Here is a 21,793-nt window from a genome sequence, read left to right as displayed (position 1 = left end):
CGCTGAGCATCCCCCTCCCGACTAGGCGCGTCAATACCCCCGCCCCCGCCGTTCGCCCGATCACGATGTTCGACCAGCCCATACCGTGGGCCCCGAAGGTCAAATATTTAGGCGTCACCCTCGACAGTAGGATGACATTCCGCCCCCACATCAAGACGGTACGCGATCGTGCCGCCTTCATTCTAGGACGTCTCTACCCGATGATATGTAGGCGAAGTAAAATGTCCCTTAGAAATAAGGTGACACTCTACAAAACTTGCATACGCCCCGTCATGACCTATGCAAGTGTAGTGTTCGCTCACGCGGCCCGCATACACTTGAAATCATTCCAAATTATTCAATCCCGTTTTTGCAGGATAGCCGTCGGAGCCCCGTGGTTCGTCAGGAACGTCGACCTCCATGACGACCTGGACTTAGAGTCCATCAGTAAGTATCTGCAGTCGGCGTCCATGCGCCACTTCGATAAAGCGGCACGACACGAGAACCCTCTCATCGTGGCCGCCGGTAACTACATTCCCGATCCTGCGGACAGAATGGAAAGCAGTCGACGTCGCCCAAAACACGTCATCTCGGATCCGCCCGATCCACTAACGGTGCTTCTAGGTACTTCAAGCACCGGTCACCGTTCTCGTCGAACCCGTCGCTTGCGACGAAGGGCTCGACGAGTAAATTAACTCTCAGACACAGCCCACTGAGTTTCTCGCCGGATCTTCTCAGTGGGTCGCGTTTCCGATCCGGTGGTAGATTCTGCGAAGCACGACTCTTGCTAGGGTTCGTGTTAGCAACATCGTCAGGTTTGAGCCCCGTGAGCTCACCTACTAAAGTTAGGGTTACGCTGACATAGCCTCTCAAGGCTCTCAGCTTAGGTAGGAAAAAAAAAAAAAAAAAAAAAAAAAAAGTCACGCGTTCAGTTCCGATTGCATCACCTTACAGTCCGGACGTGTTTTTGCGAGAAACTGTCGCTGCCGTCGCGATCTTGTGTCTTGAGTTTCGCTGCATTGTCGTTGTCGCATCGATCGCGACATTGTTGCGAATTCTTGACGCACTATCGCTGGCGTCGCGACCTTGTGTCGTAAAAGCAACTCGAACTTGTCGATTGTGCATTCGTAACGATTTCACATTATCATCCACTCATATCATTTATTAAATTTATTTATTTATTCGGCGAGTAAAAAAGTCTCTTTCGAGACTAACCCCCCCTGAGATCACCGCTTGTTGTGGCATTCTCACAACCCAGGGGGGCCCCACCTTCACAAACTTCCACCCCAATCCTAGCCGACTGCCGTTTTCACGGCAAAGGCACTCCCCCCCCTTGGAGCTGGTAAAGCTCAGGGGGTGAACTCCTACTCAGGGGACTCGCCTTTCGGCGAGTGTGCCTTAAGTCCCGGGGACGCCCCCCCCGGGCAAAAACGAAAAAAATGGAAGAAGAGCTCTTAGGGTTTCTCGGGTTACTTGCCGAGAAGTACCCGGTGCTATCCAACCTCACGGCCGAATTCGCGGCCTACAGGGCCGCCCGCGCGAGTCCTGCCCCGCCCGCGTCCCTCGCCGCGTCATTTCGAGCCGCGCAGTCAGGCCCCGCCCCCAAACCCAATTTGAGCGCACGTACGCACGTAGCGACTCACGAAGCGCCTAGCGCCAACGAAGCGCCTAACGCACCCGCGACGTCATTCTCGCCAATCTCATCCGTCGCGTCGTCCGTAATAATTAACTCAGGTTCAGACTCCGATACCGGATCGGAGATGGACTTCGAGTCCGCGACGAGCCCGCAGCCCGGAACCTCGGATGGGTTCCAAACGGTAAAACGCGGGAAAAAACGTACTCGCGCCGTGGAGTCCCGGAGCTCCACGACAAAACAAACAAAATCAGCGACTGCCTCCCGTCCGCAGGTAGTCGTGACACCGGAGTCGGACTCCGGCCGCCGCGCAACCCCACCGCCGCGTCCCAAGCCCGCACCCGCGCAAAAAACTGTCGCCCCGCCCCCGCTGATTCTCCAGGAGAAGTCAGCATGGAACCGCGTCTCCCAGGCTCTTCAGGCAAACAAAATAAATTATACCCATGCGCGTAACGTCGCGCATGGGATTCAAATAAAGGTCGCAACGCCGGGCGACCATAGGGCTCTATCCGCGTACCTCCGAAAGGAGAACATAGGTTTCCATACCTATGCTCTTCAGGAGGACCGCGAGCTCCGCGTAGTAATACGCGGAGTTCCGAAGGAACTCGACATAGAGTACGTAAGGGAGGATCTGACCGCTCAGTCCCTCCCGATAGTAAGTGTGCACCGGATGCACAACGGACGCGACAAAAAACCATATAACATGGTTCTAGTCGCTCTAGAACCAACCCCGGAGGCCAAGAAAAAGATCGCATGTCTCGCGACAGTATGTGGCCTATCCGGGGTTACCATTGAAGCCCCCCATAGACGTGGCACTCCCGGACAGTGCCACAGATGCCAACTATATGGCCACTCGGCTCGGAATTGCCACGCGCGCCCCCGCTGCGTGAAGTGTCTCGGCGATCACGCCACGGTAGATTGCTCGCGAGTTAGGGAAACCGCGACCGAACCTCCAAGCTGTGTCCTATGCCTTAAGCAAGGGCACCCCGCGAATTACCGTGGATGTCCTAGGGCTCCGCGAAAACGTCCGACCCACCCAGCCCCCCGTACCGTCGGCCCAAAGACTTCGGTGCCTTCAGCACCGAAACCCGCCTTCGTACCGGCTGCGGTTCCCACCGTCTCGGCGTGGAACAAACCGCTGCCGTATACGAGGTCGGGAACACAAACCGCACCCCAGCCCCCGCTCGCGACACGTCCCGCGCCGCAGCCCCTGCTCGCACCTCCCCCCGCGCCCGCGTACCGTCCCCCGCAACCCTCAGCCGTCAACGACTTCACGCTCGTGCGCGACTTCGTCACGGCGGTCAACTTCGACCGTCTGCGATCGTTCGCAGACGCGATGCGAAGGGCGGTAAACCCCGAACAACGGCTCGCGGCCGCGTTCGAATACATGGACGTTTACGAGTCCGTGGCCCGTACTTTCTAAAATCACCGGTAATCAATGGCGCAAAACGCTAGAGAGAAACCATATTCCCTTACGTTAGCATTCTACAATGCTAACGGACTCGCGCGACAACGCGATCAAATTTACGAATTCCTCCGCGACAATCTTGTAGATATTCTGCTAGTGCAGGAGACCTGCCTGAAGCCCTCGCGTCGTGACCCGAAAGTCGCGAATTACGTCATGGTTAGGAATGACAGACTCACCGCCTCCAAAGGCGGGACTGCCATTTACTATAGGCGGGCCCTGCACGTTGTCCCTCTCGATACCCCCTCGCTCTCACATATCGAGGCGTCAGTGTGCCGTATCTCGCTGACGGGACACCAGCCGATCGTCATCGCATCCGTCTATCTCCCCCCGGACAAGCCCCTTCTGAGCAGTGACATCGAGTCACTGTTCGGCATGGGAGACTCCGTCATCCTGGCAGGCGATTTAAATTGCCACCACACTAGGTGGAACTGCCACAGTTCAAACATAAACGGTAGGCGTCTCGACGCGTTTATAGACGACCTTACCTTTGAAGTAGTCGGTCCCCCAACTCCAACATGTTATCCGTATAACATCGCGCTCCGTCCGAGCACTATAGACCTGGCACTGCTGAGGAACGTAACTCTGCGCTTGCGTTCCATCGAAGCAATGTCAGAGCTCGACTCAGACCACCGACCTGTCGTTATGCAGCTCGGTCGCCCCCACAACCCAGTCACAGCTACGAGGACCATGGTGGACTGGAAGAAGCTGGGCAAATGCTTAGCCGATGCCGCTCCACCAATCCTCCCCTGCGGCCCGGATTCAACTCCATCCCCCGAGGACACAGTCGAATCCATAAACATCATCACGGATCACATCTCTTCCGCGATCATAAGATCCTCAAAAGAAGTCGATGTGGAGGATAGCTTCCACCGCATCAGACTGTCCCCCGAACTTAGGAACCTCCTAAGAGTTAGAAACGCGGCAATCCGGGCCTACGATCAACTTCCCACGCACTCAAACCGGATTCGGATGCGTCGTCTACAGCGGGATGTAAAATCTCGCCTAAGCGACGCCCGAAATGAGAATTGGGATAGTTACTTAGAAGGACTCGCGCCCTCTCATCAAGCATACTGGCGACTAGCAAGGACTCTCAAGTCCGAAACTACCGCTACTATGCCTCCTCTCGTACGCCCTTCAGGCCAACCACCGGCTTTCGATGACGATGACAAGGCAGAGTTGCTGGCCGATGCACTGCAAGAGCAGTGCACCACCAGCACTCAATACGCGGACCCCGAACACACCGAGGCAGTCGACAGGGAGGTCGAGCGCAGAGCTTCCCTGCCACCCTCGGACGCGTTACCCCCCATTACCTCTGACGAAGTTAGAGAAGTAATAGACAACCTTCAACCTAAGAAGGCACCCGGCTCCGACGGCATCCGCAACCGCGCGTTAAAACTCTTACCAGTCCAACTGATAACAATGTTGGCTACCATCTTAAATGCCGCTATGACGCACTGCATCTTTCCGGCGGTATGGAAAGAAGCAGACGTTATCGGTATACACAAGCCGGGCAAACCGAATAATGAAACCGCTAGTTACCGACCGATCAGTCTCCTCCCAGCGATAGGCAAAATTTACGAACGGCTCCTTCGGAAACGCCTCTGGGACTTCGTTACCGCGAATAAAATTCTAATAGACGAGCAGTTTGGATTCCGCGCCAAACACTCGTGCGTACAACAAGTGCACCGCCTCACGGAGCACATCTTAATAGGGCTAAATAGGCGTAAACAAATCCCGACCGGCGCCCTCTTCTTCGATGTAGCGAAGGCGTTCGACAAAGTCTGGCACAACGGTTTGATCTACAAACTGTACAACATGGGAGTGCCAGACAGACTCGTGCTCATCATACGAGACTTCTTGTCGAACCGTTCGTTTCGATATCGAGTAGAGGGAACTCGTTCTCGTCCCCGTCATCTGACTGCCGGAGTCCCGCAAGGCTCCGCACTCTCCCCGTTACTATTTAGTTTGTATATCAACGATATACCCCGGTCTCCGGAGACCCATCTAGCGCTCTTCGCCGATGACACAGCTATCTACTACTCGTGTAGGAAGATGTCGTTGCTTCATCGGCGACTCCAGACCGCAGTAACCACCATGGAACAGTGGTTCCGGAAGTGGCGAATAGACATTAACCCCACGAAAAGCACAGCGGTGCTATTCAAAAGGGGTCGCCCTCCGAATACCACTTCGAGCACCCCACTCCCCAATAGGCGCGTAAACACCTCCGCCGTTAGCCCCATCACTCTCTTTGACCAGCCCATACCGTGGGCCCCGAAGGTCAAATACCTAGGCGTCACCCTCGACAGAGGGATGACATTCCGTCCCCACGTAAAAACGGTACGCGATCGCGCCGCGTTTATACTAGGACGACTCTACCCAATGCTTTGTAGACGAAGCAAACTGTCCCTCCGTAATAAGGTAACCCTCTACAAAACTTGCATACGCCCCGTCATGACGTATGCAAGCGTAGTGTTCGCTCACGCGGCCCGCACCAACTTGAAACCCCTTCAGGTTATACAATCCCGATTCTGCAGGATAGCCGTCGGAGCACCATGGTTCCAGAGGAACGTGGACCTCCACGATGACCTGGAGCTCGACCCCGTCAGTAAGTATCTACAGTCGGCATCGCTGCGCCACTTTGAGAAGGCGGCACGACATGAGAACCCTCTTGTCGTGGCCGCCGGAAACTACATACCCGATCCTGTAGACCGTTTGGTAAACCGTCGACGTCGCCCAAAGCACGTCATCACGGATCCTCCTGATCCATTAACGGTGCTTTTAGGCAATACAAGCACCGGTCACCGTCCTCGCCGAACCCGTCGCTTGCGACGAAGGGCTCGACGAGCGAATTAACCCACAGACACAGCCCACTGAGTTTCTCGCCGGATCTTCTCAGTGGGTCGCGCTTCCGATCCGGTGGTAGATTCTGCGAAGCACTGCTCTTGCTAGGGCGGTGTTAGCAATTCTCCGGTTTGAGCCCCGCGAGCTCACCTACACAAGCTAGGGTACGCTGAAGTAGCCTCTCAAGGCTATCAGCATAGGTAGGAAAAAAAAAAAAAAAAAAAAAAAAAAAAAAAAAAAAAAAAAAAAAAAAAAAAAAAAAAAAAAAAAAAAAAAGTCACGCGTTCCGATTTGAAGGTTTGAACCAGTTGTAACAAGGAAATCATGTCATACAACACTTCATAGGTAGATAGTAAGATAGCCTTCTTCGACAAAGCGGCCCGCCACGATAAGCCTCTTATGGTGGCCGCGGCTAACTATATATCCGATCCAGGGTACGGGGCAATACAAAGGTCCGATACATGTCTTGACGGATTCCCCGGATTCACTCTCGGCGCTTTTAGAATCTTCAAGTACTGGTTAACTCGTCAAACCAGCGAACTAAACCATAGACACAGTCCACAAAATTTCTCGCCGGATCTTCTCAGTAGGCCGCGATTCCGATTCTATGGCAGATTCTCCGAAGCACTGTTCTTACTAGGGTTGGTGTTAGTAAGTTCTTTCAGGTTGAGCCTATAAGCTTACCTACACATCCGCGCGATGCTGGAATAGTCCCTTAAGCTACCACGAATAGGTAGGGAAAAATAATAATATTTATAGATATAGTAGTAGTAATAAATAGTGAATAGGTATATATCAAAATAGATAGGTTAAAAAAAAATAGACCGTGAGCTCGTCTCCCACCTATCACTTTTTAATTTTATTATTGCCTTTGTAGGCAGAGGAGCAAACGGCCAACCTGGTGTTAAGTGGTCACCGTCGCTCATGGACGTCAGCAATGCCAGGGGCAGAGCCAAGCCGCTGCCTACCATCAAGTACTCTCCGCACGCCGCATTTGAAGACGAACATGTCATAGCACCCGGGAAACACTTTGGAGGGGAGTTCATTCCAAAGCCGGATAGTGCGTGGCAGAAAAGATCTTTGGAAGCGCACTGTCGATGAACGCCGCGGTTCCAGATAATATGGATGAACTCTGCTCCGATGGCGGGAAGTGGGATGAAAAAAAGGAGATTAGGGATCATCTCGAATAATTCCTCAGAGCATTCCCCAAATATCGTTAACGCTGAGACGACTTCAGTATGGAAACTAAAGAGAAATAACTATTAATAAAGTATTTTAATTGAAAACGCAAACATACATACTACAATGCCCACAGAAAATGACATGTCCGTCAAAAATTCGACAAAACGAACATCAATAATAACATAAAAAGCAAATTAATTGACATGTTTATGAATTCGTCAATCATAGTTCATCTAAAATGTATAAACCAAATAAATTGAGAGCACATAATTTATGAAACATCAACTGAAATATTAATCATCGGTTAACCATTTTGTTTGAAGCCACATAAAACTACCTCGATATGAATTGGTGTGGTGCTCCTATGAATAAAATGTTACACACAGTCTGCTAAGAACAACCAATAAATTATATATACGAAAAACGGGCGGTAGGACCTCTTGTGAGTCCCCACGGGTAGGTACCAACACCCCGCCTATTTTTGCCGTGAAGCAGTAATGCGTTTCGGTTTGAAGGGTGCGGCAGTCGTTGTAATTATACTGAGACCTTAGAACTTATATCTCAAGGTGGGTGGCGCTTTTACGTTGTAGATGTCTATGGGCTCCAGTAACCACTTAGCACCGGGTGGGCTGTGAGCTCGTATACCCATCTAAGCAATAAATAAAAAAAATATGCCCTCAAGCTTATAAAACAGTATGTATCGTGCTGGAGCAATACAGATAATTAAAACTGCACATAGAAACAGCGGTTACTCCGTGTGATTAATACCGCGTTCTAAACTAAGCGCAGACGGTACGCTCGACTAGTCAATGCTTTCCGATGCATTAGCTTTCTGTGTCGATGGCTTATCACATATAAAGTATATTAGTTGCCTTGTATATATCATATACCACTACTACGATATTTAGATTTCAAGTTAGCAGATCTTTTGTAATGACGTCTCTACGGATCCATCAGATCCGTAACTCCAGTATCAGACGTCCTCAGCTCTAAAACTAGGAGCAAGCTTATGGTCCAGTAACAAGATGTCTATGGGCTCCACTAACCGCTAAACACAAGGTGGACCGTGAGCTCAACCACCGATCTAAGCAATAAGAAAAACCGTACATCACTGCCCTGGTCTTCTCAAATTGTTGCGATTCCGATCCGGTAGTATATTCATTTGCAAAGCAGCTGCCCTCGTGTTGTTAGGTCTCCTTCCAAGGCGCTCGGACAGCTGTTAGCAAATCCCATCCCTTCTAGGTAAGCCCATGCCCACCTGTCCTGATCAAGCTGAGGCCACAAGAAGTAAAGTCCAAATACTTCAAAATCAAGTGAATGGAGCCCACCTCATTCTGCGTAAAAGTAGTGTGTTCCAGTTTGAAGATAGTTTGAAAATTCAAACAGCTCTTGAGACCACAATCTTATCTTTAGGGGTGGGTAGGGCTTGTGTTGGTGCCGGTTAGCGCAAAACGCAATTTCCTGAGTTTATCTCCCCAAGTGTGATGCAATATGGCAATTGAATTCTAGTAATGGCTGTCGTGAAGGTACAAAATGAAGTTTTAATTTCAATTTATTTCCATTTTTGCATATAGCATAAATTTTGTGATCTATTACGATAGGACTTCAACAATATAAACCATATAACCCAAACAACTAGGTACAGAGTATAAATTGTCTTTAAAAGGATTATCTGTTCTAGAAATGTCATTTATGTTTGCCACTCATAGATACGCAGACGCATGGTACAGTCGTGCACGATTTGATTTTTTCCTCAAAAAATATACGTGGTTATGAGAAACAATAGTAGAACAGAATTAATGTTACCGTAATGTAATCGATTGTATACCAAATATCATTCATTGAATTTAAACAAAATTTCGTTTTCCATTTCATAAATTTACTTATACCTACATATTTGGTTCGAACAATACAAGCAAGATCTAAACTAAACTAGTTGATAATCAAATTTAAAACCAACAAATATTAAATCATTACACACTTATGTACAAGAGATACAATTATTAAAATATTAATTAGATAGAGCGTTGAAACTTTAGAAAAAATCTTTCGGTTATTAACGTTCGTAATTTACATATTACCCGATAAATCATTTTAAAATACGCATTACAATTATAATTCACACAGAAAAAGAAAGAAAATAAGTGATTTAGGCAATTTAAAGCCGTGGCATTAATAAATTCAAAGCACGAAAGTCGATAATGTAAGTTGATACTTTTTTATTAACATTCACAAAAAAAAATGTGTTTTCTAAAATCGAAAATAGCCAAAAAGTTATAATTTTTTATCGACACTGAATACTAGCTAGGTTGTTACTCGACTACCCTATTAATAATAAGCCACTAAAGCTCCTCAGATCCTCAAAACTTTATTCCAGTTTGTAAAATCTACGTATCATACTCGAACAGATTTTCACGAAAAATTCCACGAAAGGAAAACTTCGCGTACTTTGTGCACGTGAGCACACGTATCGCACATGAACGCCGACAGCCATCGGAAGTCGTCACAAGCCGTGAACCAGCCAATATCCGCTAGAGCGCGCTTTGACGCCGGAACAGAGCTGCCAACCTGATGAGCCGAGCCGTGTTCCAAATATGAAATGTTTATTTTTGGTGTGGTACGGTTTAATTTTTCGAGAAAATTCTTTTTGGATTTTTGTTTTTGTTTGTTATAACTGATGTGCACACCTCCGATTACACTCTTCCGCTAACCCTGGGATCCCTCCTATACCCTCCTATACCCTGGGCCAAGAAACTCAAGTGTATCCATGATATTCCGCCCGCATATAAAATCAGTCCGCGACCGTGCCGCGTTCATTCTCGGCAGATTCTACCCATGATATGTAACCGTACTCGTCGAACTCGACAAAGAGGTCGACGTGCAACCTAAGCCATGCATCAGCCCGCTGAGTTTCTCGCTGGTTCTTCTCAACGGGTCGCGATTCCGATCCGGTAATAGATTCAGTTGCGAAACAGCTACTCTTGAGTTATTAGGTCTCCTTGGAAGGCGCTCGGGTAGTTGTTAACAAATCCCACCCCTCCTAGCTGCACCCTTGCTTTTTCACCTGTCCATGTGAAACTAGAAAGGCCTCCGAGCCGCCGCTAATACCTGAATCATTAAAAAAGTGCTTTCTTAGCGCTACTGGACGTCCTTCTTCAAATGAAACTTTAACAGTCAACTTGAGGGATGATGATCACTCATCGACAGGAGGGTCCTATAAACGCAACAAACCAAACTTCAACTTCTCTGAATCAAATAAATAAAACATGTTCTTTATATTCAGTAATATCTCTATCTGTTTGTGCATTGAACTTATTTTGAGCCAAAGGGTGAATTGCGCAACGAGCACTTAGTTATAAAAGAGAAATTCCACAAACTTTTGCTTTTGATTTTAATCCCAATTTTATGACGATAGAGCCGTTTCATGTCGCTGACCGTTACCTAAAATCTAAAAAATCATTAATGAAATGTAAAATGCAATTTGACGGTAAGAATATTTCAAAAATAGACTCGGTATGAGCTTTTTGCTTTTAAATTTACAGATGGTTCAGTCGTGAAGGTTGATTCTAAATATAGGGCCACTGTTATACAGTACGAATAAAAGTTCGACATCATGTGCCAAAGGGGATAATAGCATTTGTAGTATCACTTCTATCGGCTCCGGTAATCACTTAAAGCCATTTGGGCTGTAAACTCATTGTAATCTAGCGAAGCTACGTTTTTACCTTTTTTTATTGTTTAGATGGACGGACGAGCTTACGGCCCACTTGGTGTTTACCGGTTACCGGATCCCATAGACATTTATAACATAAATGCCGCCGCCTACCTTGAGACAAGAGTTTTAAGGTCTCAATTTTAATAGTACAACGGCTGTCCCCACCCTTCAAACCGAAACGCATTACTGCTTCACGGCAGAAATGAGCGGGGCTGTATGTAGTACTTACCGGTGCGGACTCACAAGAGTTCCTACCACCAGTGGACCTTCAAAGCGCAGACATCTTTCCAATAAATTTTAGTAACAGTAAAGATAAATCTCAGATCCGACATTCCGAAATATTAAAGCCATACAGAATCGGAAACTTCGATTCCAATATTCTCGACCACAAACACGGAGACAGTTGCAAAGTGAATATTTCACGTTCGAATTCAGTACTCGGATGTTTAACTAGAGTTCTGTCCTTTTGAAATTAATAGCGGTGCGTGCTTCTGATATCAATAGTACGTATCAAAGGCGTCCTGCTCAGATGTTTGGCTTAACGAGGACATGCCCTTTAAAATATTTCCAATTCTGTGTACTGGCTTATTGAGTCGAAAGTCCCTTGAGCATTTTGCTTATTAAAAAATATTCACATGACTCTGTCCGTTAATCGGTTTTTGAAATTGATTATTCTGTGCTGACGTACTGTTACGCCAGTAAGGATAGCGCCATCTGTCATCAAATAGCTGAAACGCATATCGAAACGACTCGTCCTATCGGGAATGTTCTCGATAATTGTAGACTTGTCGTGTCGACTACAAAAGCGTTGCCGAGATGACATTAAGGCAGTTAGTAATCGGATCTACTCGAAGCGAAATAGCGAACGGATTACCCGCAGCGAAGCGGAGGAAGCTAATTACAAATCGTAAAGGGTTCTAAGTGTTAAATAGAGCTTTAATTTGTACTTCGGTGAAAGTTTTATCTATCCCGAGCCCCAGCGCGTAACAATACTAACTAATATTGCTAACTAACTAATATTGTTATAGTATTGTCTTGCTATTTACCTCTTAGGATTACGGTCGACTCGGACGCCTGGCCACATAAAAGGTAGATAGGAAATTCTGGTGTGTCTTGCGAAATTCAAATTAGAAAAGTTTAATGTCATTTTAAACACCAACGTACTATTGCTTTACAATAGAACGTCATTTATGCATATATATAAATGAACTTCGAAAAGTGGTGCCTGTGACAGAGAAGAAGTATTAAGCGGTAGGCAGCGGCTTGGCTCTGCCCCTGGCATTGCTGAAGTCCATGGGCGACGGTAACCAGTCACCATCAGGTGGGCCGTATGCTCGTCTGCCTACAAAGGCAATAAAAAAAAAAAAAAGTTGAGAAGTGCGCGTTTGGGATGGTATGGGAATGTCATAAGACGAGATAACAATGAGGTTGGTAAGAGAGTTTTAACAATGAATGTGAAAGGCTTTTGAGGAAGTGGTAAGCCTAAGAAGAAATGGATGGATTGCGTGAGAGGCAATATGTGTTAGAGGGGAGTGAGCGAAGAAATTGTATATGATAGAGGAGTATGGAAAGAGAAAACATGTTGCGCCGACCCCAGTTGACTAGGAGAAGGGCAGGAGAATGATGATGATGAAATGAATCAAAAATAAATTAAATAAAACACTAATAACTTGAAAATCCATGCTAATTAAACAGCATACATTCGCTGCTGATATATTTGACAGAGACCGTGCACAAGCCACCTTTGTTTATATATACTGCACGTGTTGTGAGTTCGAATACTGTAAGAGACATTGCATTCGACTGTGCAGTATAACTTCCGCGACTTCGACTTGGGACATTATTGGTTGACTTAAAGTTTATAGCAATGCACCTTCTGTTTGGTATCGTTTATAAATGCATATAATAAATACAACGCTATAACGTGGTGCCTTCAAGCGATACAGCTTGTAATTATACTTGAGACCTTAGAACTTATATCTCAAGGTGGGTGGCGCATTTACGTTGTAGATATCTATGGGCTCCAGTAACCACTTCACACTAGGCGGGCTGTGAGCACGTCCACCCATCTAAGCAATAAAAAAAATACAGATAATGACATGCGTATAATGTGACAAGAAACTGCGCAAAAAAAAAACAAATTAATATTAAGAATGGTAACCGTCCTACAATACGGTAATTTACAACACGGTTTCACTCTAACATGAAAAGAAAATACTCCCAAAACCATGGGCAATTTTCCCTATTCCCAACACACAATATATGGGAATGACTTCTAAATGTTACTGTTTATTTTTTATGTATTTATATAATAATTTAAAAAGCATAGTTAAGATGTTTCATTAAGAAAAAAAAAAGTTTGTCTTTTTGTACTTACTGGCTTCTAGTCTCGTTTTGCACGGTTTCAAACAAGACGGGACTTTATAGCCTACAATGTCTACGATAGATAATAATAATAATAAGCCGACATTATTTCCATAAAAAAAAGAAAAACACCTTATCAAATAAAAATTACAAAATTAAATATAAGCTTCTGTTATTGGAACCCCATTTGGGTATAGGCCTCCTCCCACTTACTCCACTCTCCCCCATTCTTGGCTTAGTTTCTCCATTCTTTTCCAGTTACTGTTACTATTTCGTCGATGCATCCATAGATACGTTCCTATGAATTGTAAGAACGTATCTATCGTGTTAAAGGAAGGTTACCATGGAATATGAAAATTAGTAATTGGGCACGGTGATCACTCCTTTTTGTCTTTCGTTAGCCAAGCGGAAAGAGTAATAGCTGAAGATGATTTTATAAGAGACACTAAAAGTAGCCAGCGGCTTGATTCTACCTCTGGCATTGCTGAAGTCAATGGGCAACGGTAACCACTCACTATCAGGTTTATTTTTTATTTTTTATTGCTTAGATGGTTGGACAAGCTCACAACCCACCTGGTGTAAAGTGGATACTGAAGCCCATAGACATCTACAACGTAAATGCGCCACCCACCTTAAGATATAAGTTCTAAGATCTCAGTATAGTTACAACGGTTGCCCCACCCTTCAAACCGAAGCGCATTACTGCTTCACGGCAGAAATAGGCAGGGCGGTGGTACCTACCCGTGCGGACTCATAAGAGGTCCTACCACCAGTATGAGCCGTATGCTCGTCTACTGACAAGGGTAATAAGCAAAAAGACTTCACAATGCCAAATGGATGCGCCTGGCATTTCTGTCGTCCGTGACGGCAACCACTCACGGTCAGCCGGGCCAAATCCAATATGCCCCCAATGGAAAAGCTACGTAGTATTTTTTTTTAGCCGTCATGGGTTAATTGGACAATTACTCGTGACCACTGTAATGAATCTTCAAGGAACGTTTGATCCAATGACTTCCTCTTTAATTACCATACACGCCTTTGTAAATTCGTAGTCGTTTCATGAACCTATTAATGTTTGTCGTCACGCCTGTAATCAAGAATTTAAAATAATTTGTAGCTAGTTAAAGCTTTTACAAATTCAAGGTTCAATAGGAGGATGTTGGCTTAAAGCTCCCGCAGCCACACTCGTTAAGTCTAAGTCGCTTAGTGCCTCAATGAAAATTCAATGTAATTCACTGTCAAAAACAAACCCCTTTTATCTCTTAATTCATTTTAGATGTTAGCAATATAAACGGCTAATGTAGTTAAACACGGATATAAAGTTATATGGAACGATATCAAATTAGAAATTACATTTACGATTTAATTTCGAGTTTTTTTTTAAAGATTATTATATTCGTTCCAAAGTTTCGAATATTTTACAGCTTCCGTTGTTACTGACGGACGAACTACGGTAGGTTAGGATGGTACAACAATATAATAAAGATAAAAAAACTACACGTTGAAATTCGAATAACACATTCAACAATGATTTTTTTGTCTACCTATCTACCAATAACATCGAAGAGCTATTCTAGATACAACTTGTTTCGTAACAACCTATCTATATATATATAAAAATGAATTGCCGCTCGTTAGTCTCGCTAAAACACGAGAACGGCTGGACCGATTTGTCTAATTTTGGTCTTGAATTATTTGTGGAGGTCCAGAGAAGGTTTAAAAAGTAGATAAATATGAAAATGCTCGGAATTAAATAAAAATAACAATTTTGTTTTTCCTTCGATGTGTCCACCGTCGCACGGATTCCTTTTGTTTGTTTTAAGTTTATTTTATACAAAACTTTAGGTCTTTTATTTATTGATTGAAGCACTACGAAGTCTGCCGGGTCAGCTAGTAACAAATAATAATGGGAATAGTGGTTTTTGTTTTGAATTGTTTACAATTTCCGTTGTCACGGACAACTCAGAAATTATATAGTGAAATTAATAAACGCGAGCTTAAAAAGTAAGCTTAATCATAATGACATGAACAGTTTTATTTATGTAGATCAGTTAGCTCGCATTTATACCTGCATTACAAAGCATTGATCAAAGTCGTATTATTTAACGTGCTATTTTAGACCCTTGACATTGCTTTTGTGCTTTGTGTCATATGGTAATTACTATGACAATAAAATTCAAGAAGTTTTTCCCCTACCTAATCTTTGTAACCTAAAAGGCTATTCCAACCACGACAAAACTTGTAGGGAAGCCGAAATCTGACGGGGTTCAATCTGGGAGAACTTGCTGACACTAATCCTAACAAGAGCAGTGTTTCACTCAATCTACTACCGGATCGGAATCACGACCCACTCAGAAGATCCGGCGAGAAACTCAGCGGGCTGTGTGTATGGGTCAAGTTTTGGTGAAAGCACTTTTAATTTCAATACAGCAGTTTTTGCGTTGCGCTCAAAATTTTTACATATGCTGGTGCATCCTACCTATTTCTACTACGAAGTGATTTTCCCATGTTTTAAGGCTACATAAATCCTATATATTGACTAAAGCAACTGATACGGAAAACACACTTAAATACAAGACCACTATGATAACTTTGAACTTCGAGTTCACAAATTTGATAAAGAAAAATAATTAACGACACATCCAGTATAAATTACATCTGTTTCGCGTGAGCCTGCTTATTGAGCACTCAAAAAAGCTCCGCTGGTAGAAGTGAAAACATCGCACGCAATACAATCAGGGACACGCAAACACGCCATCACCGGGTCGATCACGTGGGCACGGACAACAATTACCGGGTATACGGGATAAATATAAGTTAGGTCTAGTTTACATCGAGCGCTCGAAATGTCAACGACCTCGACGATCTTAAAGGACTTTCTGTGTTCGAATTTCCGTACAGATCAGGAAGCTCTGCGTATTTTTGCAACATAGAAATTCCGTATTATTACTTACTGTTTCGAAAATGGAATCTTGTTAAAATGGATTTATTTTATCTTATCTTATATCTTTAAACGAGCAATTCTTGTATTTTAATATATATATATAATCTGAATCTCGGAAACGGCACCATCGATTTTCATAAAATTTAGTATACCTACAGGGGATTTCGGGGGTGATAAATCGATCTAGCTACGATTTATTTTCAGAAAACGTTGTTTTATTCGTGTTTTCAATAATCAACTCTTCCCGACATCTATTGACCAATAATAATACTATTTTTCTTAATTGAGGGCAACTAACCGCTTTAAAGACAAAACAAGATGGCGTTATCCAAAAAAAAAACCGAGCAAAACTCGGTCATCGTATAGTTACACTCAATACAGTATACATTGTAAAAATATAAATTAATTAAATTTCATATTAGACATAACTGCCAGATCTGGGAGACGGTATCAAAGCGAACCAGCATCCGTTTCTGAGAAGCGCTGATTAAATATGAGATAGTAATGTTGAGTAGGGAAAATAGGAGCAGTAGTTAGTAATACATGGTTCATAGAGAAACGAAGTATCCACTCAAGTCGCATATTATGTAAACATTCAAGTAAAAGCTTATATTTATAATAAAGAATTGTTAAACTGCACTAAAAAGCACAAATTATTGTTTTTTTTTTTTTAAACTAAACCCCCTTGTTTCGCCAATTTTTCTCAGGACTCATTATGAACTGTTGCTAAAATAATGAAATATTTAATAAAAAAAATCTTATTTAAATATATTTGATATCGTGTCTTAGGGTGGACATCGGAATAAGTGGTAGGCTCCGTTGGCGATTTAATATGAGAAGAGAAATGTATAGTGCAACCAAACACAGCTGCCAACAGCCCTACTCGGCCAAATTATATTGAATGGCTTCATTGGTTCGTTTTACTTAGCTTTCCGCGTGAGCTTTTCTGTCTTGAATTTAACCTATCAGTATCGGTACGCGTCCTAAACTCCAAATTGGATAGTTTTTTACTGGTGGTTGGACCTCTTGTGAGTTCGCACGGATAGGTACCAGCACCCTGCCCATTTCTGCCTCGAAGCAGTAATGCGTTTCGATTTGAAGGGCGGGGCAGCCGTTGTAGCTATACTGAGACATTAGAACTCATATCTCAAGTTGGGTGGCGCATTTACGTTGTAGATGTCTATGGGCTCCAGTAACCACTTAACATTAGGTAGGCCGTTTGCTCGTCCACCCACCTAAGCAATAAAAAATATTGTAGGTACTTGTCCAAACTCCTAATTAAAATTAGCACGTTATAAAAAAGTGTTTTTTTTTTTATAGCTTAGGTGGTTGGACGAGCTCACAGCCCACCTGGTGTTAAGTGGTTACTGGAGCCCATGGACATCTACAACGTAAATGCGCCACCCACCTTGAGATATAAGTTCTAAGATCTTAGTATAGTTACAACGGCTGCTCCACCCTTCAAACCGAAACGCATTACTGCTCCAGGCAGAAATAGGCAGGGCGGTGGTACCTACCCGCGCGGACCACAAAAGGTCCTACCACCAGTAAAAAAATTATATTTAATTCCATAATTCGTTTTAACAAAACGCCTTTAAATACTTCGCTGCAGTAATAGACAAGATATTTTTTTATGATACCTAAAACAAAAACCGTTACATAATTACCGAGCGCTCCTAATAAATTGTTTCTGAAGGCAATCTTCAACGCGCAGTAAATCCAAACCTACAATCTTTCCCTTCAGTGTTAAGCACGCTTGTTATTTACGATCTAATAACTGCTAAAGTAAAGCAACTTGAGGCCGAGAAACGATTTTATTTAATAACCGTTTATTAGTTCGGAATTAGAATCCAAGCAATAACCTAAAGGTAAATTTATAACAGCTTTTTCACTGCCACTATTCAAGTATCCGCGAATTACCTATCTTATTAATTGTCATTCGATAGTCAGGCGTTTCAACTTCAGATGGGTACCTTAAAATTGACTCTTATAATAAGTCCATGCTTATTTTATTTTATGTATTGGGTACCAATATGTTATACATCAGCACAGAACACTACAGGTGTCATATACATAGATTTCACACTAAATGCTAACACAATTACAGGTACCGACTGCATGCATCGACAAAAAAGCGGTTCATTATATAAAAAAAATAAAATGTGGTGTCGTGGGACACCAGGTAGGAACGAAGTACCTTCGGCTAATGTAGAATCGACACAATTTGCAAAAAAAAAATCGTGCTCAATTTTATGTTGGTTTTCTTGATTTTTCTCTTAAATTTTGCTGATTAGTTTTTATTTAAGTACAGGAAAGTATTTAGGAAATTCAGTATTTTAGGAAATAATAAATTACGTAAAATAAAAATAAAATCGTAATTCAAATTATCAATTAAAATAACTAAATATGTCTCTTTATTTTTGTTTGACAACATAAAATTACATAGAAATAGAAAAAATTACAAAATAGAGAGAGAAGGGATGAGAGAACGAAAAGAAAGAGGGAGAAAGAGAAAGGTATTATACACTACTCGCTTGTGTATACGACTGTCGCGCCTGCGCACGTCTCATTTAATGGTTTTATTCCACGCACTTTTTTCCACGGATTTTTTCGTACGGTTTTACTATTACATTTTTTTCAGTTCGGTCGGACAGCAAAATCCCGTCTCATTTAACGCACGTCTCATTTAACGGTTTTATTCCACGCATTTTTTTCCACGGATTTTTTCTTACGGTTTTACTATCACATTTTTTTCAGTTCGGTCGTGCAGCAAAATCCCTATCCCCTCCAAGCCTGCCGTAAGGAACTTCGTTCCAAAAATAAATAAACTATAAGAGGATTACAGGAAGACCTTACATAATTACACATTTACTACAAAATACGCTATTACTTAATTGAAAAAACTCATTGAGCAAAGCTGTAGACCTCTCGTCTAAAACTGTCAACAGTGCCAGCAAAAACGTTCAGAGAATATGTACTCGTTATGCTTCGTTGGAACTCGTCAAATGTACAATTTAAACAAATCGGTTGAGGTGTGTACCTATCCTAGATTAATACCGACGAAAACATTTTCTGAATTTATGACAAACACTGCACAAAGTTGAACGAATAATACACGTGCAATCTAAACAGACATTCACTTTTATTTGAGAAGATAATACGTGTGTGTACTTCACACGTATTATATTTTTTACTAGCCTCCAGCCACTCGCAGCTTACTGTTTTCTTTAATATTTAAAACAGATTCGACGTAAAACAGTGCACGGAGACAAACAATGACTTTTTTATTGCTTAGATGGCTGGACGAACTTACAGCCCACCTGCTGTTAAGCAGTTACTGGAGCCCATAGACATCTACGACGTAAATGCGCCACCCACCTTGAGATATCAGTTCTAAGATCTCAGTATAGTTACAACGGCTGCCCCGCCCTTCAAACCGAAAGGCATTACTGCTTCACGGCGGAAATAGGCAGAGTGGTGGTACCTACCCGCGCGGACTCACAAGAGGTCCTATCACCAGTAATTACGCAAATTATAGTTTTGCGGGTTTGATTTTTATTACACGATCTTACACGATGACGAGGTAGTTATTTCTTGTATTGGTCAAATCATTTTACAAAGAACACTAAATGGAATTGGAACGGACTGAATGGCTTAAATAGGATTTTTTTTCCTACCTAAGCTGGTATACCTAAGCTGGTAGCATTGAGAGGCTATTATGCCAGCGTAACCGAGAGAGTAGATGAGCTCTCTGACCAGGGGCGTTGCTAACATTAGTCCTAACAAGCGTATAGCTTCGCTGAACCTACTACCGGACCGGAAACGCTACCCACTGAGAAGATCCGGCGAGAAACTCAGTGGGCTGTGTCTATGGGCTAGTTTACTCGCCGATGAATGGAAATAAGGAGCAGGCTCAGGGACTCCGGTAACCGTATTCGACGAACTCGACAAAGACTTCGACGTGCAACCTAACCTAAGCATCAGCCCGCTGAGTTTCTCGCCAGATCTTCTTAGCGGGTCGCAATTCCGATCCGGTAGTAGATTCATTCGCGAAGCAGCTACTTGAGTTTCTAGGTCTCCTTTGGAGGCGCTCGGGTAGCTGTTCCGCAAATCCCACCCTTCCTGGCTGATTCCCTTGCTCACCCACCTGTCCTGGTGAAACTGGAAAGGCGTCCGGGCCTTCATTAATCCCTCAAACATAAAAAAATGATTTTTTATAATCACAACACGCACTTATATACAAAAAGCTTGGGTAAGATGACGTAGTCGTCATACGATAGGAAGCGTTAATCGTGTGCAAGTACTTACCCACTTGGTACACGTGTTTTCGAACAACTATTCGAAATCCGGCAAATTACCTAGTAGGGGGAATAGTAGGGGAGCCCATGATGCTAAATGGGGCTTTACTCGAACGTCATAGAGACCTATTGGGATTCAAAGCTTAGCTGATAAGAAGAAAAAATGTTATATAATGTACTATACGTTTTCATTGGAGGGGGAGCGGCAATAGCATCAATGTCCTACGTATATAAATATATGCTTTTCAATTAATTAAGTCCAATGGTTTAAAAAAAAAAAACTGCCGCTCTTTAGTAAATCCCGAAATCCCCGCTTGGGCTCCCCTACTATAATGGTACCTAGCCGTCCGAGTTCACGATACGTCATACCACCAGTGAGGCAGGCTCTTTTAAGCTTTTGAATCCCACGTAAACGCAGCGAACAATAACATTATTAAATTAACAATTCTTACTACAGTAGCAGGTCACCTTGTTACCTATGTCTTGCAAACATCTCAACTCAACAAATAACAGGATTACTGTTTGTTTTGGGCACTCGTGTGCTTGTACAACAATAGTGGCATGTTGACGTTCCCTTGTCGAATTTAACCGGGTAAATATTAAATTGGTCGAGCATTGTTTGTGTGAGCGATTTAAGTGATGCGCATAGAATATTAAGTTTGATTTGATATATGAAAATGTTTGTGATAGTTTTCATTTAGTCACGTAATTCCTAATCAAATTTTCGACGGGAAAGTTTTTTTTTCTTTTTCTAAATATATGTGTAGTTGACATTCAAGCAAGTATTTCAGAATGTAGGTATAGTATCGAGAAATAAAATAACCTTTTTCTATTATGAAAAAGTGATTTACCAATAACAATACCAATAAATAAATAAATAAATGAGATATTAAACTTACGTCAAAGTAAGTGATGTATCAGTCACCTAATACCAAAGTGGTGAGCAATTAAACAAAATCATCGGGATTTAAATCCTTTATTTATATTTGCCAAATAAAAATATTTTTATTTATACAAAACTCACTTGCATTTTACACAAAAAAAAATAATCACATTCACATATTATAATGGTATAATTGTAAAATATTATAATATTATTTAGCTTTCTCAACCTTTGTAGTACAACACCAAATTATAATACATTACTTCAATTGTTATCGTAAGACAAGAATGCGTGAAAACGGTTAGAAAATAAATCACAAAATACCTAAATAGAAAATATTAACAGATATGTACTAAGATTTACACTCTGCACTGAAATTTTTCAAAAACAATTTAACCGTAACATAATAAACAAGAGCATAAGTAAAGATTAGTTCACATGGGAAGCGTTTCGCGAAAATCGAAGAATGATACCTAAGAATATTCT

This window comes from Bombyx mandarina, chromosome 09 (assembly GCF_030267445.1).
Source record: "Bombyx mandarina strain Sakado chromosome 09, ASM3026744v2".
NCBI classification, from domain to species: Eukaryota; Metazoa; Arthropoda; class Insecta; order Lepidoptera; family Bombycidae; genus Bombyx; species Bombyx mandarina.
Note: the sequence above shows the minus strand (reverse complement) of the source record.